Below are 11,653 nucleotides of genomic sequence, written 5' to 3'. Positions count from 1 at the left end.
GCTGCTACAAAGCCGTGAAATGCCGAACTATCAAATTTTGGTAGCCAAAAAAATTTGATAGAGTTCTCCTCACTGCCTCTCTAACAGAGCTTGAGCTTAACCGCTAACCAACGTATTCGTTGGCGGCATCTATGCGCGCCACTGAAACCCCCCGCCAACTCACTGAATAAATAAAAAACCTGTGCCGCACATCGGAATCGAACCACGGACATTGCAATTTGAGAAGCAGATTCTACCACTCCGCCACGACGGCACAAGGTTCGAGGACAAATAAATGCGCATCTAGTGAATGCATTCTTCCGATGCAGAAGTCTCCGCGCTTTCGCTACGTATATGCTGGCCTAACAGAGCTAGGTTATCACCATATTTTTCTTAACTGCCTTGTACCTTGTCTCCCGTCCCTAACAAACAACATTCGATAAGTAATTTGAAGTTGACTGGCACAGCCAGGAATGTTTCGCTGGGAAGGAGCTGAAGAAGGAGCAAAACATAGACGGAGGACGAGGCTGACAAAGTTCTGTTTGGCGCACAGGAACGGTTGACTACCTAGGTGCGCTGTACTAGCAAAGATTGTGGCCGTCGACACTTCTTGTTAGCACGGCGCACCCAGCCCCTCCAGAAGTGTACAGACGCAAATCAAACAAGAAATGTGGACGGCCACAATATTTGTTAGCAGGGCGCACCCCGGTAGCTAAGCGTTCCCGAGCACAAACTGAACTGTGTCAGCCTCGTCTTCCGCCTGTGTTTTGCTCCTTCATCAGCACTGCCCGATGGAGCATCAAAGCCCAATTGTCTGTCTTACATTCTAAATATGCGACACATTCATACCTGGCTGCTGACCTCAGCAAGATATCCGGGTTCTGTGGTGCAGCAGGACCCATGCTAGTGGAAAACTGCAAAGTATGAAAAGTGTTCACATATGCTACAAAAGACTAATGTACAAGGTAAATTAAAGAGCAACTTCAGATTATTTTCAAACATATTGAGTTTACTATCACTTTACACTTCTTGAGCATGGTTAGACTCCCGTGAAATAAATTTTCCAAATAAGGAGCAAAGAAATAATGAAACACCATTAACTAGAACACAAAAACTTGATTTCAATCAATAGATAAAAATACGATGTAAAAGGGTTTGATTGGTAGCACTGGTGACTGGTGGCTGTCATATTCCGTAATGCATCAACTAGCTTTAAAAGAGTATAAACACCTATCTTCTGTGTTTTTGCTTTCTAATGAGGCATCAGGCATACTATACATGGATTACCTTGTGGTATTCCCCTATTCTCAACAGTCTAGCAAGGGAACAGCAGTTCACAATTGGTAGCGAGGTAAGGGAAGTGGTAAAGAAATACGTCTAATTAAGGCAGGTATCAATAGTGACAACTTATCCGTATCATGAGGGAATAACTAGAAGGATAAGATTGCGATGGAGCGCATATGGCAGGGTCTCTCAGGTCATGAATGGCAGTTTACCAATATCCCTCAAGAGCAATGTGTACAACAGCTGTATCTTACCAGTACCCACCTATGGGGCAGAAACGTGGAGGCTAACGAAAAGGGTTCAGCTTAAGTTGAGGACAACGCAGTGAGCCATGGAAAGAAAAATGATAGGCATAACGTTAAAGGAGCATAACACCTACCTTATGGGTGCATGTTTTCTTGTTTTTAATGGTGCGTAAGGCATTATTATACATGGTGTACCAGCTAGTATTCTCAGACGACCGCTAAATAGGTTATAATCACATTTGTTTTTCGTCCAGTTTCGGCTTCAAGTCTTGAACAAGGACAGTGACGTCAATGTGCGCTTACATGACACATGAGACATGAAAAAACAACAATATAATCGCTGCTTGCACATTCGTTGTAATTCCGTCAATGGAGGAAGGCTGATTTCAGCACTGCTGTAAATTATAACAATGAAGCAGCGATTCTATGGACATTTTTCCATGGATCACGTGAAGGAAAAGCCCTCTTTGACGTCACAGCCATCCTTCGGCTGTTGAAACCGAAACTGAAACAGCATGTCAGGCAAAAACAATTATAAATTATTTAGCGGTCGTAGGCAAACATCACGTGGTGATTCGTGCATAGTAGCGTCTTCTCCATCATTGAGGAAAATAAAACATGCCACCAAAATTAGGTGTCTATACTTCTTTAAGAGACCGGAAGCAGGAGGAGTAGTTGAGGGAACACACGCTGGTTAATGACATCCTAGCCAAAATCAAGAAGAAGAAATTGGCTTCAGCGGGGCACGTAATGCGAACGTAAGATATGCTGGTCCTTAAGGGATTCCAAGAGAAAGAAATCATAGCAGGGGGCAGCAGAAGGTTAGGTGGGCGTATGAAATTAAGAAGTTTGCAGGCATAAGGTGGGCGCAGCTGGCAAGACATGGTTATTTGGAGAGACATGGAGAGGCCTTCACCCTGCAGTGGGTGTAATCAGACATGATGATAACGATGATTCTCCCATGACTGGTAAATAATTTATAATGAAATTTCTCGCGCTGTCAAAGTTTCAAGAGCTGAACGAGGACTATGACGTCAGAGTGAGCTTATAGTTCATGCGACGCATGAAAAACTGCAATATAATCGGTACTGCTACATTTGTCATTCCGACTATTGAGGAAGGCTGGCTTCAGCACTGTAGTGAATTCAAACGATCAAGCAGCAATTATATCGCATTTTTTCCATGCTTCACGTTACATATAACCTCTATGATGTCAGTTTTAACTCGGCTGTTGAAACCGAGACAGCATGACAGGAAAATTTGATTATAAATTATTTATAGGTCCCAGGCAAACACCACATGATGATTCATTCATAGTAGTGTCTTCTGCATCATTGTAGAGAAGAAAACGTGCCACCAAAATTAGGTGTCTATACATCTTTATATTATCATTAGGCTTTTTCAAATTGCCGCGCTCGGAGACCCTGCTCGCTGCCAGAAAATTGACTACTGACAGGAAGGTACATCATGCTCACATAAACTGGTGCTTTGCGTGCTGTTGCGTCTCATTGCTCGCATGCGTACGGTAGAAATCTGATCCTTGGGAGCGAAAGAAAGGACGTTAGTTATTGAGGGCAGCCGCGGACTCTTGCGCTCAGATGCATACATCGGCGGCGACAACACAAGCATATGTCCTTCCGTGCGTTGTGTGCTGTCATGAAGTCTGCATGTGCGCTTCGAGATATCCTCAAAAGCATATGTGACGTGCAGTCGCACTCTAATGACTTGCATTTGACACCACATAGGAGAGTTACTTGGACAGGGTTGATTGGAAAGACATAAGAGAGGGTTTTGCCCTGCAGTGGGTGCAGTGATGCTGATGATGATGAAGAGGAGGAGGAGGAAAAACTGCGCATGCACTGCTCAAACAATATGCTGTAGTCTCAGATTATTGCACATTTGTTAACTACACACTAATTACTTGGGCGCCAGTGATCGACCCTGCCTATACTGACTCTCCTGTGGTAGTTGGAATTTCTTTTTGTGAACTAATTCCAGAGGACTGTAAGCAGAAAACATTCAGGATATGTTCCGCTCAACTATAGTCTGCCGCCCTCCAGCTGTTAATATTGCTGCCAGCAAGTAATGCACGCATTATTTTGACAAGCGTGCATATCAGCTGGTTGAACATATTTCTGAAGTGCGTGTACTGTACAAACATAGCTGCAAGTCGTGTCTGTATGCTGTCGCCTTACGGCAGAGCTAGCACTCGAATGAAAGGCGTTACAATCTGGCCTTGCATGTCGGCCCCGCACTGTGTGTGCAGGCATGATGATCCACACTGGGAAATTTTTCTTTTTGATGAGTCAAATGCAAGGTGACGTATGCATACGGTATTTCTAAGGTATTTTAAGCACTTCTGGCAGAAGGCCCGAGCACCAAGCTTTATGGCAACGACCGTATCGGCACACAAAAGTTTAAGCTCCATCTTCAGCAGTCAAATGAAAATGACCTCCGTAGAGAATAAAAATTTTGAACAACAAATTTGGCAGTGCACACAAGCACGCCAGCCGGCAGCCACTAATTAAAGGGCCCCGACCACCCTATCACTGAAAATGTCCTCTACCAAGGTTGCTGTGAGGCACCATTCACGGAACACACATCCGCAAACGATTCTTTTATAAAAGACTCATTATATTGCAGGTACATATATGGCAAACAAGCTACTTTTCCATGCTCCTCTCCTTCCATTCCATCTCAGAGGTTTTTCTCCCTACCACTTGGTGTACAAGCTTTAGTCCTCCATCCCTGCTTGTTCTGTGTGGCTGTCCTTCCGTTTACAAGAGTAGACAGCACCCCTTTTGTTTGAAAGTCGAGTGGGGAGCTTTCGGTGGCGTCCGCGTTTGGCCGTTATGAGCGGAATGCACACCAGCAGAAGAGGATTAAAGTGCAGATCCCACGGTGGCGCAGCAACAGCAGTGGCAATTTCGACAGCGTCATCAGGTGGCCGACGACTGGACAAAAAAAAAGGATGACTGCCTGGGAAGGAGCTTGTGAGATTCTTACCACGCTGGGCTCGATGCAAATGATCTTCCCCTTTTGACTGGTTCCCTGCGAGAAGCGACCGACGATGGACAGACGACGTGAAGAGGGGGACAGTACCTTCCAGCAATTAATCGTGTCTGACAAGAGCCGCCCCAGCCGGAGAGAGCCCACCGCAGTTGTAGCCCACAGCGCGGCACCGGTGTTTTGGATAGACACGTGCCACTTGCAATACAGTTGCACCACGGTGCTATAGAGCAGCGAGCCTTTGAATCCTCCTCACCTATTCCCACGAATGCCTCCGCTTGCTAAGTGCTATGTGCAAATTTTTTCATCGTGAAGAAATGTGCCACATATTGTTTGACCCCCGCCTGGGGAAGAGGCGGAACCTTAGGTAATTTAACAAGCGTGCTGAGTGAAAACGAACGCTCTGGGCGCTGGCGACAAGGCTCATCCAGTTGGCTCAACGCTATTAACATTTAATTTTTGACTGTTTGCTCTTTCCTAAATTATGTAAATAAGTTTCTTGAAATTATCCCTTCCCTTACGGCGCGGTTCAGGTGTCCAACGATATATGAGACAGATACTGCGCCATTTCCTTTCCCCTAAAACCAATTATTATTATTATTAATTGCCAGTAAACCCACTTTTTTGTGTTTTTCCCAAATGTCAAGCTTCCATCGTTCCTCATCCCCTCTCCAGCCCAACCACGCTACCCTGCATCGTAACAAGTGGTGGCAGCGGCGCGATGCTGCTACCCGACTCATAACTGGCCCCATTGCCTATTGTCTGACCTCAATGGATATCCGAGGCAGGGACCCGAAAACCCTCCAGCATTTCTTGGAAAGCAAACCTACACATATGCGAATGTCTTCTGCGTATTTGTCTTTTCTGTGTTTTTGGGTGCGTGACTGTCAACTGCGCTGAGAGAAACAGTAAAAGTGCAGTAAGTGCGTGATGAATGAACACGAAGCAGTGTATAGGGCAGTTGAGAATATGTGCAAACACGGCTCAGCGTGGCCGCGCTCTGCGGAGCGCATCCGGCGCGGGTGCGCATCGAAACTACGCGTCGCAGGCGCACAGGGGAACGGAGGCGGTGATTCGTGTCGTCTGCTACAGTGAAGAAGCGCACAGGCACTGTGCTTGCATTGCAGTGAAGCGCACCAGACTGTTTGCTGATAGCGTCCGAGCCCACCGATACGGTGTTTCGGGAAAGCGCACTTCTCTCATTGCAGCGTGTTGCCTTTGCTTCGGCTTGCAACTCAGTGGCCTGTTTTCTCAATGTCACGATGCCGGTTAAATATATGTATTGTTTGAAATTTAGAAGCCCTGCTATTCTTCGGTTATGCAGCTTACCAAAGCGAATCGGGCTTCTTGGGACGCCAATACGACACCGAACGATGACGACCAAGGGGAGGGTGGTAACTTGCACTGACATCGCGCATTAAACAGCTGCTCCGCGTTTGACTTTTACTCAGACGGGGTCTCCACAGCTGAGATCGATCTCGGGTGCCCCGACACTGCAGTCGGGCGCTCCGCATTGAGCCAGTGGGGCAAGGCTTTCTCAGAGCTTTACCGCACTATGCAAGTGACGTGGATAGCGGAGAACTTCATTTTATGCGCGTGCTGTGTGAGGCGGATGAGATACTTTGTAGCAGCTGTTAATCTCTGTGCAGATCGATGAAATCAATCTCATTCTTCTTGCCCAGAGTTCTCTCATAACAAGCCTCGTGCGAAAGTGTTTGTAGACTGCACCGCTCTACAATAAATTTTGTTAAAGAACTGATAAACATAATCAACAGTTGTAATGAGTTTGAAAGAAATCAGAATACGCTTAACTCATCACGAAAGTTTTGTTTTGTGGATGTCATTGATTCCAGCATTAAGCAGGCTGTGCGACACTTCATTTAGAAGCTCAAGCGATCATTCACATGACCCTATTCGTAGTGCGTTGTAATAGCTTGCCACGCTGGTCGCTTTTTCTGGATCCGCTCTGATCCCCCATAATATAAAAGGGCGAAGCCAGCAGTCACCGAAACTGAGGTTTCGGATCGGCGTGTGAGTACCGCATTTCAATGGATGATGAAATGCAAGTATGCCTAAGAGCTGTGCAATGTGCGTCCACGTTAAAGACCCCTCGTGAATAATAATTATCCGAGGCACTATCCGCGTCTCACGTGGCCCGATTCGCTTTGTTAAGCCGCATAACCGAAGAATAGCAGGGCTTATCAATTTCCAGCAATACATATATTTAACCAGCATCATGGCACTGAGAAAACAGGCCACCGAGTTGCAAGCCGAAGCTAAGACAACGTGCTACAATGGCAGAAGTGCGCTGTCACGCAACGCCGTATCGGTGGGCTCGCTACAAGGCTCTCTATTGCTGAAGGCAGCCTGGATGCTCCCCAAAACCATAAATATTTTAGACAACTACGCGAGGAGGGAACACAAACAATGAACTTTTGACCTGACATCAAGCACACAATACATGACAGAACAAAAAAAAGCACCATGGTTCCATTCCACATGCGGTTGTCTAGTGTCCTACGCAATCTTTCACAATGGTGGCATTTAAGCAATATGTCTATACTACAATTCAAAGATCCGCTACAAGGCTCTCTGTTGATGAAGGGAGCCTGGCTGCTTCCCGCAAGCATAAATATTTTAGACACACACAGACAGGGATGCCTGTCTGGCTCTGAAGTATGCTGCTATGTAATGTACATATTGCGACTAGTAAGCGTGCGAGTGGCAGTAGCAGAGGCATCCGCAGTAAAACTTCGCTCAGTACATACATGTATCTGTGCAACTGTTGTTGATGGCTCAGGCTTTTCAAGGTCCATTGCAGTGATTTCTCTCTTCAACATCCTCTCGATAAGCTCCGCTTTTGTTACTGGAACACACGAAATGAGAGATAAAGTAATGAACGGGACAGCAAACACAGAGCAAGCTACGAAAACGGATCACTTAGTGCGCCGCGTTCATTGCTTTCCAAAAACCGTATGATGCGAAAAATTAACAGATCTGAACACAGTCAATTTCTCCCTGCCTCTTGCAATTACTTGAATTCATGAAAAAAATCACGAAATATTATTTCGCTCAGAGTGACGCTTACGTTGAAACCGGCTTCAATGCGACCACGCAGTTGTTCTATTCTTTGGGAAGCGTGCGCTGGGCTTCTGTGTGCAAGGATCGCAAGCACAGAGGAAGTGGTATCGTAAGCGTTCTGCAAGTGCTCGCAACAGTCAAAGAAGCATGTGCATCTATTTTATGTAAAACGCCACCAAGCTTTGTTAAAAGAGTTAGGCTTGACTGTACACGCATCATACGTTTGGCACTTCTGAAATCTGACCTCGTAGCGAAGTAACTGCAAAACTCACCTCCAAGCTCCATTACTTGGGCGGAATAGAATGCCTTCTCATCTTTTCAGCCGCGCCAGTAGACGTCCTTTGTTACGCCAGATTGCTAACGCCAGTCGGTGAGGCATCATGGAAAGGTGTAGCGCAAAGGAAACAATGACGACATAGAGACGTTTACGATAGCTTTTGCGCTGTTGGTCGAAATAGTGCGCATAACTCGCCGCAGCTGACGAACCCATAATGGAAGTGTCACATGTGACAGCAAAACACAATCTAATAACTGTAACAAGCACACACATCGACACAGTGCAAGAGATGACGCAAACGTTGGACGCAAACGACCGCAGACTTGGATTCGCTTGGCGACACGGACCGCACAGGGCGCGGCATACGATGATGATGATGACCTCTTCATTACAAACCAGAATAATAAATACATTTTATTCGTTCAATTTCGTCTGTTTACTTCCTGCGGCAGAACTTGCGTCTCCGACCGTGATCTCCATACCCCTCTATGTCGCAGCCTCCTAGTGCAGCGCATCCGGCCATCCAGTTGACTGCTGATTGACCGCTTGTAGTAGCAGACGACGCGGGGCTCTACACACCATGAAATACTTATATTAGAGAAGTTAAAAATACTACTTTAAAAGGGAAATAGTTACGGGGTCTGTGTCAAGCCGTGCCACAGAGCGTTGGTCCAACATAAGCAGAACCAACTGCAGAACCAACTAGACTTGCACCTGTGAGTGCCCATGAAGTTTGAATAGGGTGGCTTAGTGTAACTCTATGGGCTCTATCATGTATTAGCTTGATGGTACCGCTGTAAAATAAATGTTTCAAGTGTTCTGCGATCTTTGATCGCAACTGCATTACAGAAAGTAGTCGCTATGTGACAAATCACCTTCGGCTTCGGATTCAAAGCTGGAAGCTATAGTGGCGCGCGGTGCCTGATTGTGCTTTGCGCTTTTTACTTAGGGCTTTAAGCAGAAAGTTTTGTATGGCTTACGGCAAACAGGAAGCACCTATAAAGTCTGGGCCTAACCGTCAGACGACGCTAGAACATTTTCAGTTTCGGTTTCGAAATAGAGAAGCTCCTGTTGCGCGGCTCTTGATCATAAATAACGCGGGGCCCTTTCCTTTTCTCTGCGCTGTAGACAGCAACATCTATGTTACCGAGGAAAAAATAAACACTTCTTTTAGAACGCCCCTAAATGCAGCAAGTGCTTGAAAAGTCATTAATTGCTGCAAAAAAAGTATTTTCTTGCACGGTGCGTGGTATATATCATAAGTACTATATTGCCACTGACATGTAATCAGCGACTTAGGACCAGCAGAGGGAAAATATAGATTGCTAAATAAGTAAACTGATGCACTGAAAGAATTTATGTTAAGAAATCAGAAGAGTGCAAGGTACGAGGAGGAAGAGGCTCTCAAAAATAAACTGCTAGTGTGCGATAGAACACGGAACTGGGTAGCACAACCGCGCCCTCGATCAAGGTGCTTCGATCGAGGTGATCGAGGAGTTCTATAAGTATAGTTTCACAGTGTTCTCTGCCACACCGCTATAGCGTCCGGGTCATAATGGCAGCGGGTGAAGGTTGGGGTTATGCTCGAGACAATCAATATAGCCAGGGACTCCGGATATTTTCTTTTATTGGGAGGGCAGGACTCGTAACTTATTTTGTTATTTATTTATTTAATGCTCGTTTACACAATAAATTTTATTTATATATATATATATGAAAGGAGCGAACAGTCACCGAAACCAAGGTGCATAGGGGAATGTTAAGTTTTTTTTTTAATGTGTTATGTTTATCAGTGGGATAATAATACTTAGATTAATAAATCGCTTAAAGAAAATTACTTTTAAAGCAGCAGAAAAAACAACCATGCCGCCGGTGGGATCCGAACCCACGACCTCCGAATATCGCGTCCGGTGCTCTTACCAACTGAGCTACGGCGACGGCTGTCCAATCTGCTGCTCTCGTGGGTACTTATGTTTACTGGGTGTAAGCGAGCCTTGAGAGTGTTCACCAGCGCCACCCTCGACCATAGCGGCGGACGTAGCACGTCCTGTAATACCGCGAGCATGACGTAGAACGTCATCTAACGGCGAAGGCGGAAACTGTGCGAGAGCCCTCTTATGCTACCTATGGCATCAAGACTGCCAGAACCGAGATCCTCGTTAAGCTATTAGCAGACAAGTTAAAGGAACTGAGGGGCCCGTTTGACAAATTTATAAAGGGAGCGAACAGTCACCGAAACCAAGGTGCATAGGGGAATGTTGTTTCTTTTTTTTAATGTGTTATGTTTATCAGTGGGATAATAATACTTAGATTAATAAATCGCTTAAAGAAAATTACTTTTAAAGCAGCAGAAAAAACAACCATGCCGCCGGTGGGATCCGAACCCACGACCTCCGAATATCGCGTCCGGTGCTCTTACCAACTGAGCTACGGCGGCGGCTGTCCAATCTGCTGCTCTCGTGGGTACTTATGTTTACTGGGTGTAAGCGAGCCTTGAGAGTGTTCACCAGCGCCACCCTCGACCATAGCGGCGGACGTAGCACGTCCTGTAATACCGCGAGCATGACGTAGAACGTCATCTAACGGCGAAGGCGGAAACTGTGCGAGAGCCCTCTTATGCTACCTATGGCATCAAGACTGCCAGAACCGAGACCCTCGTTAAGCTATTAGCAGACAAGTTAAAGGAACTGAGGGGCCCGTTTGACAAATTTATGAAGGGAGCGAACAGTCACCGCTCCCTTCATAAATTTGTCAAACGGGCCCCTCAGTTCCTTTAACTTGTCTGCTATATATATATATATATATATATATATATATATATATATATATATATATATTAATGTTCAAAGCTTGATGCAAAGTATCACGTCGGTGACGATACTCCAGCTGTCAGGAAGAGAACGAAAAGGCTTCCAAAATTAACTGTTTAAGAGGCTGACACGCACACTAAGAACTGAATTACTCGATGGCGGCGATAGGCTCAATTAAGCTTACTCGGCGGTCGTCGACCTGAATGCCATACAGTTCTTTGTCATGCTGAATTTAAAGCTGGCAAGGAACCTTCGAGATAAAGAACCAAGAGCAGCACGAATCTGGAAAAATGTGGAATCATTTGCACGTGGCCTTGATCAACGGCTGTAAGTCTGGTCGCATCTCGCATTGCAAAACAAAATGATAAAGCCGCGTGCCGGTGGTTGTGAGTGCGAACGAACAAACGTTGCAAAGATTCATGGCATTAGAAATTTAATTGAAACGGGGAGCCTAATTTATAGGTGGGCAGCTGTACGCACGAGGAGTGATCAATTCCATTTAAAAAGCCTGTGCACAGTTTGTTTAAATTCTGCTAATCATGATCATATGTACACGATCAGGTCGATATATAGTCGATCGAATTCTGTAGGGACATGACTGGTTTAGGTTACTCATATACACCATTTTACTCTCAGAAATACTCTCAAACACGTGTGCTGCGCGACACCCCATTGTTCCCATTCTCCCCTGGACTGATAATCCGTCGCGCGGAGCAACGTTCGGCTAGTTAGCCACCCGTCAAGCGCGTGTTTGCGTCTGTGCAACAAAAGCTGCAATGTTATACGGAAAGCCTACGTCCTCTGGACATCAATGTTTTATTTGCGGTAGCGGCAATAGTCGACGGAATTAAAAAAAAAAGCCGCAAATATGTACGCAAACCTGTTACGGGAAGGTCTCAGCGTATCTACGATGTCTGTTTCTTCACCGCTTTCCCGCCGGCCCCGAGTTGTATTGGTAGTGGACGTAG

General features: G+C 45.8%; 1 non-coding gene across 1 annotated transcript; it reads right to left on the bottom strand.

The window, feature by feature from the left end:
- Positions 1-10,238: 10,238 nt before the first annotated feature.
- TRNAS-CGA (transfer RNA serine (anticodon CGA)) lies at positions 10,239-10,312 on the bottom strand. The gene has a single exon. It is a non-coding gene; the product is annotated as a tRNA-Ser (tRNA).
- Between the last annotated feature and the right edge of the window lie 1,341 nt (positions 10,313-11,653).

The sequence above is a fragment of the Amblyomma americanum genome, chromosome 1, assembly GCF_052857255.1.
Source record: "Amblyomma americanum isolate KBUSLIRL-KWMA chromosome 1, ASM5285725v1, whole genome shotgun sequence".
Lineage (NCBI taxonomy): Eukaryota > Metazoa > Arthropoda > Arachnida > Ixodida > Ixodidae > Amblyomma > Amblyomma americanum.
This window is presented reverse-complemented; position numbering and strand designations above follow the sequence as displayed.